Source organism: Myotis myotis, unplaced genomic scaffold (genome assembly GCF_014108235.1).
Source record: "Myotis myotis isolate mMyoMyo1 unplaced genomic scaffold, mMyoMyo1.p scaffold_m19_p_7, whole genome shotgun sequence".
Classification (NCBI taxonomy): domain Eukaryota; kingdom Metazoa; phylum Chordata; class Mammalia; order Chiroptera; family Vespertilionidae; genus Myotis; species Myotis myotis.
This window is the reverse complement of record NW_023416379.1, coordinates 25,437,661-25,445,010: the sequence shown is the minus strand read 5'-3', so window position 1 is coordinate 25,445,010 and position 7,350 is coordinate 25,437,661.

Genomic DNA, 7,350 nt, shown 5'->3' with positions numbered 1-7,350 from the left:
TGCGCTTGAGCCAGAAGCTGTCTAGTAAGAACCACCCTGTAGTTGCCACACCTTCCAATAGCAGGCATTGAATTGTATCTTTTCCCCTTCCTTCTTCCTTCTTCAGTTGTCACACCTTAGTGATCTTGTAGCCAAATATCCCTTTAAGGATAAAACCCCTCAAATCTATAATCATCCTGGCAACACCTTTTCTATTTTGTTCTTGAACACTGCTCCCTCCCATGAGCTACCACCACACAAAAAACACCCACATGATTTTTGGGGTTTCATCAAGTATCTTTACATCCTTTCAAGATGTAGGTGGCACCTGGGGAAGTGCTCTTACCAACTTGAAATGAGACAGCACTGTAAGTTACATTAATAAATCAGCCCACCAGACCAGCACAACCGTGGAGAGAAAGTAACCCCACTGAGTGACTATTGGCAAACAAGGGAAAGTGCTCACAAAAGTTAACGAAAAAATCAAGTGTCAGCTGGGAAAGAAATTAATCAGCAATGGACACAGAGAAAAGGGAGATTCACAAAGACATGTGTCTAAGAAGGGACTCTTTCAATGACGATGTATTTGTCCGGTAAATCTATCTCTTATATGGAGATGGAAATAACAGTCCATCAGAACCCAATGCCATTGTGCTCTGATTAACTTTGTTGTCACCCGTACTCACCAAGCAATTTTGGTGATAGGGTGACTTGTCTAAATGGAAAGAGTGACCCACTCAGGTCACCATGAATGTAAAGTTCTAAATTAGCATTGTAGCCTTATACATTATCTCCTAGGCTTTGTTGGAATGATTCAGCATCTCAAATCTAACCAACCCTGTGACACTAATAAGATCATTTCTGCACCGCCCCGATAAAGAACCAGATATGGGAAGTGGTAAGTTCTCCAAATAATTGTTGATTTGTGGGTCTTTCTGGGGGCCAGCCAGTCTCCACATCAGTCTCTAAAGCTCCTCCACTCTCCTTTAGCCTATTGGGGCTAAACAATTCTTGGGTAATGCGTGATATTTCCTTTGACAGATGATTGTATTGCTTCTTGCTGCCACTCTGGTTGGAAATACCCTGGGGCCTTGTTATCCCACAATACCCAACACTTCTGCTTCTGGTGAGACAAAGCTTTCAAGAGCAGTGTTTGTAAAACATAGTGTAATTTCATTCAAAATTACCAATAATTTTTACAATGTCAGGCAAAAAGTTTCTGGGGAGTTTGGCTTTCAGAGGATCTTCAACCCCATTCCCATCCCTCCCACTCAGTTTCCTATCTCGATTATGTTGGGGGCTGCAGGCACCCTAACAATGTGGAATTTCTTTTTCAAGTTTTGTCATATTGACTTGCATCGAACAGAGGTGGCATTGCTCAAAAGAGTGGGTTGAAGTTGTTTTACTTCCCACGTTGGCAGAAGCTACCATTTCTACCATAGAATTAAACCTACAAATGACTTTAAAACATGTCCACTGTCTTGGATGACCGCTTTGGCCATTTTCTAGCAACTTCCCTTTATTTCTGGACAGGTGCCAGTGCCTGCCTGAAGATTTTGCCCTAGTGTCATAAGGACACATTTAGAAAGTAACCTATTTTAATTTCTGAAGAACAGTGCACAGTAGTGGCAAGTGTTAAACACACATGTCTTAAGTAAGATTTGTTCTGGAATGTGATTTTGACCCTATAACAGGGCATCAATCCTGTGGGGTTCTTCATTTGTTATACGATTCAAGTCAGTCTTATTGTTGATAATGTGACTCAAGTTGAGACATTCAGCCATTATGCCCAGAGATTTTAGCTGGCCTGTTTCTTATTTTATTCTGGAAGTCAGGACCCTATTGCTTGGATTTCCTTCTATGATCCAATGTCATGAAAGTTTTGAAGATCATTGCCAAAGGCTAAATTTTATCTGCCAATCACTGGCTGTAAGCTCTTGTATCTTTTTCAGCAAAAAGTAGCATTTTCAAGACTAATATATGACAAATCCTAAGTAGAAAATTTAACATGGTCTCAATGGTTGCTTGATGTACTCAAACACATATTTATGTTGGCCAACATTAGCTTCTGATTAAGAAGGCTTATCTTATCAATGTCCTCTTTACCTAAATGAGGAATTGGCACATGGAGCAACTTCTTTTTGTTCTGGACTGTTCTTTGTTCTTTTGTTCTTGTTGCCAGTATCCCTATATCAATTATGAGGAGGTTCAAGAAATCTAACAGTTATCAGTGCTTCCAAAGATGAAGGTAAGAGTAGGGTTCCCTTCTCCTCTCCACCCACTTTCCACTCCCATCAATTAGCCTGGCACTTCGTCAGAGCTCACTGTCTGGATAATGTGAGGACATTATCCAGTTAGAGGACTCTGGTTTGAAGGTAGTGGTGATATTAATGCATATTTTATTTTTAAGAAAAATTTTAACATCATTGGGAAGAAAATGGCTACCAATATGTTCTCAGTTGTTGCCACCTGCAAGACCATTAATGTTTACTTTTTCAGGACAAGAAAACCCTTTTGTAATGTACCTAATGTACTATGCAGAGAGAGGAAATCTTTCCTGCCTTAGGAAATATATTTACTGATTCTTATTTTACTTAGCTATAAAAGTTATTTCTGGAACTTGCTGGGAATTTATGTTCATGAGAGATGGTACCTATTTAATCAGATTATAATAATACTAGAGGCCCGGTGCACAAATTTGTGCATAGGTGGGGTCCCTCAGCCTGGCCGGAGATCAGGGTCTGCAGAGGAGAGGGACTACAGGAGGTTGACTGGCTGCGGAAGGTTGGCTGTGGGAGTGCACTGACCACCAGGGGGCAGTTCCTGCATTAAGCATCTTCCCCCTGGTGGTCAGTGTGTGTCATTGCGACTGGTCGACTGGTTGTTCCGGTTGTTCTGGTCACTTGGTCATAACGGTCACTTAGGCATATATGTATATATATATAGATAGATATATAGATATATAGATATATAGATATATAGATATATAGATATATAGATGTAGACATATAGATTTTCATTTTAATCTGGGGACAGTTATAAGATGCTTCCTAAAGATTAAGGAATTCTATGCATGATTTATTAAAAAATAAAAGTTTATAAAGACAACACAAGGAATTTTCAGAAGACGTAAATATTTTCAAAACACACCTGATTTTCATCTAATATGTATTTCTGACACGAGACAACTTACATGTTTTCCAAGCTGAAGACTTAGCTGACACTCTAAGTGAGCAAAAGAATATAAGCTATTTTCTTTGACTAGTAGATTAAAAAAATTATTAAATTAAATTAGAACTTGAGTAATATATTTTGGCCAGCATTTCTGGGAGCAAAATAAATTCTGTTGCAACAGAAGAAAACAAACTTAGGTTTTAGACTCAACTTCATAGTCTTGAGTTTTTAGGCTCAATGTGTGGGTCATTTGTCTGCTTCTCTGTATCCGGTCTCAGGAAGCACATGTGGGAGGGAGTTGGAAATGATTAAAATGGACGGGGTTTGATTGGTGAGTCAGAGGCTCAGAAGTTTAGCTGTGATCCCAATAGAAAGCTGTAGACTGGTGCTGAGCAGAAGGCTCTTTGTCCAGATCTCTGTGTCATTGTCTGGTTGTGTGAGGGGCACGCTGCCCACCCTCAACTCAGCCTCAGGCAGGGAGACCAGTGTTTCTCATAGGTCACAGTAGGACCCCAAAACTTGGAACTTGGTGGGGGGTTGGGGGGGGGGGAAGCCAACTCACAGCATTTTTTGGCTTGGGAAACTATTATTGAATATTAGTATTAGGTTTGATCGATTTGAATAATAAAATTGTATGGGTCAAAGGATTAGATGTAGTTTATCCTAGCTTAGTACTTAATCTCTATACAAGTGGCAACTTATGAAAACAAAACGTTCTGTGACTTCTGCCAAGTTCAATAGTTTGTAACATTCAGCTAGAACTGACCCAGTTAAGTGAATCTAACCGTGGAGTGTCACACACACACTTCACAGAAGTGGCTTGTGAAGAAGGCGTTTCAGAAGAGGCGGTCGGTAGCTTCTGAGTTTTACAAATAGTGCTACATGGAAGAATGAAGAGAAGCAAAACAGAAAAGACATGGGTGAGGCAGAGCCCTGGAAGTCTCCACAGCCTGCACATGCCTGTAGCAGCAGAGACACTTCCAGGGCTGCAGGAGGCCCAGGCCGGCCACTGCCTTTGGAAGGAACCCTGAGGGGCAGATTCTGCCTCGCCTGCTCCTTGGCTTTGGTTTGCAGAATAAGAGGTTTAAGACCAGGAGAAATGACCAATGAAATGAATAAAGCCTGTTCTCCTTTGCACCAGGGCCAAGACTGAAAGAACACAGGGCTGTCTTTTAAAGTAGGAAACTGTTGGGACACCATCTGGGACAGGTTTTGAGGTCCCATCGCTCTCTGTTGTAGCTTCTGGTTGCTAGGGCAGCCCCACATCCTCTCAGGTGGCAGGCTGTGGAGGAACTGCCGGAGGCTCTAACTAGTTCAGACTGGGTCTGAATTCCCCCAGGAAGTACTGCACTGCGTGTGTGTGTGTGTGTGTGTGTGTGTGTGTATTTTAGGGGAGGGGTGAGGAGGAGGCCACTATCACCCTTCAATACGCCTGAAAGACCTAGTTCCTGGAAAAACCCTGAGGAAGTAGGTGGCTTATTGTTTGGGAACTGGGAGGGAGAAACACTGTGTAGTAATATATTGGCTGTAAATTATGTATGGGCAGAAAATGTACTTTCCTTCAGCCATGTATTTGTCAAGGCATTTAATACAGAGGAGATCACAGAAGGCTGTAGTTTTCCTGATTGCTGATTGAACATATTGTAAATATGTATACCAAGCATGTCAAAATCACGGCCTATGGGCCGCATGCAGCCTGCAATGAATATTGTTGCAGCCCAGCCAATATAATGGTATATATATAAAACGTTTTAATAAAAATTTCATAACTTAGTTTTTACAATATCTTGTTATACATAAATCTCTATATGTAAAAGCCTAAGCGATCGCTATGACCGAACAACTGGAGCCACCAGAAGACTAGCCGACCATTTGTTAGGACATGCACTGACCACCAAGGGGCGGGTGCTCAACATAGGAGCTGCCCCCTGGTGGTCAGTGCACTCCCACAGCAGGGGCGCCACTCAGCCAGCAGCCAGGCTCACAGCTAGTGAGTGCAGCTGCGGTGGCGGCAGGTGCAGCAGAGCTGGGGTGAGTGGGAGCAGCACAGAGCTCGGCCTGGCTCAGGCTCCTCCCCAGCCACCTGCTGCTTAGTGCTCTGCTACATCCCTTGTACCCCATAAGCCTGCAGTTACAATCTCTGGAGAACAGCTGAAGCGTGGACACTCAGAGGAACCAGGATGAGCCTGATATCGCTGCCAGGCTCCTAGAACTCTGACTAGGGCATCAAGATCAAATCTGATCCCTTACTGATTGCCACAGAGCTATAGAGGAAGGCAGTTATATAACAGTGGTCACAAGGTGCGACTGACAATTGGGGTAAAAGTCAAAGAGAGATGGATCTGAAGGGTGGGGGCATGGGCAAGAGAGCACCCCCACTCCCACAAGATCCCCAACTTTATATTGTTCACCTCAGAGCGTCTCTTATCCCCACAGAGTGGTGGAAAGCATCCGGTACGGCCTAAGGCATCCACTGGGAACCTCCTGGCTGGCAAAGCACGACCCTGGCTGCAGAAGGGACATTTGAAAATATTTTTTCAGGAAGCTGTGGGGAGGAGGACAGACTCCCCACCTGACTTCCTAATGGCTCACAGGGATGTGGAAACTCCCTGGGCATGCAGGCTCGGACTCCCGATTTCCTTTCCATGTGCACGAATCTGTGCACCGGGCCCCTAGTTATAATTAACGAACTACAACATTCGCTAATGACTGATTACTATATTGTGCTGCATTCATTTCCCTTACGTGCCTTACGCGCAGGTGCAGGCGCATCATTTCTCTCCACTAATACTAGCAGCGAATATTTTAGCAGCCAATTGCCACGTCACTAGCACTGACTTGTTTGATGTACGCAACAGGAAATATTTTGCTTTCAGAGAACAAGAAAAAATAGGTTTATTTGCATTACACTTATTAATGTATGCACTTATTCAGTGTCTAGTAAGTTAATGTTCAAGAAAAAATATTAATTTTTATTAAAATGTTCTATTATTTTATGTTAACGATTACTAATTTATTTCAGCCCTTTGTATTCAGCATGTCTATTTCGAAATAAACCTACATTTCTATGAAAATTGAAGCTTTTGTTTTTCTGTGGCCCACATAGACTTAAACCTTGTTTATTTGGCCCATGTTAGCCTTTGAGTTTGACATGCTTGATGCATACAATGGAGATTCTGCCTGCTGGAAAAGAGGCACTTAGAAAAGTAGGTGAAAGCAAAGTGAAGAGGGAGTGCTTCCTCTGGGGCAGAATGATGGGAAGCAGGAAAATGAACCACCAACTTTCCACCACTTTGCTACCATCACTACACACAAATATGAACACAAACACACATGATTGTAAAAGTGTTCAGTTCCCCTACACCACCATCAATGCTATTGGTTCACAAGAATCCAAAGTTACATGAACATATCCTTCAAACTTACAGTTTAGTATTCCTCATGTTTATTATGTATTTTACTTGCAATAAAATGCTCACGTTAAACTTGATGAATTTTGACATATATAGACACCCAAGTAACCATCATATCAAGATCTAGACCATTTCTATCACCTTAAAAAGTTTCCTATGCTCTTTTATAGTCAATCTCCCCACCTCACCCCAGGCACCCGGCAGCCACTCATCTACTTTCAGACAATACAGATCAGATGTGCTCATTCTAGATTATCATAAAAATAGAATTATACAGTATGCACTTTTTTGTGTCTGGCTTGATGCTCCAAAATGTTAAGATCTGTGTTGCTACATAAATTAGTAGCTCATTCTTTTTTATTGCCAGGTAATATTCCATTGAATGGATATACCAGAATTTATTTATTCATTCACCTCTTGATGAACATTTATGTTATTTTCAGTGTGGGGATATTATTAACAAAGCTTATATGAGCATTAGTGTACCAGTATTTGTGTGCACATATATTGTTGGGTCATTTGATTTCATTGATTTTTGTTGTTGTTGTTGTTTATGCATTCTCTATAGAATCCATATCTGCTCTTTATTTAATTCCTTCTAATTATTTTGGATTTAATTTGTTCTTTGTCTAGCTCCTAACATGAAAACTTAGATAACTGAACTAGAGAATTTTCTCATCCCCCCTTAGCTTTATTGAGATATTATTGACATATAACATTGCAAATTTAAGGTGTATAATATGATGATTAGATAAATATGTATATTGCTGGAATCTCCTATTTT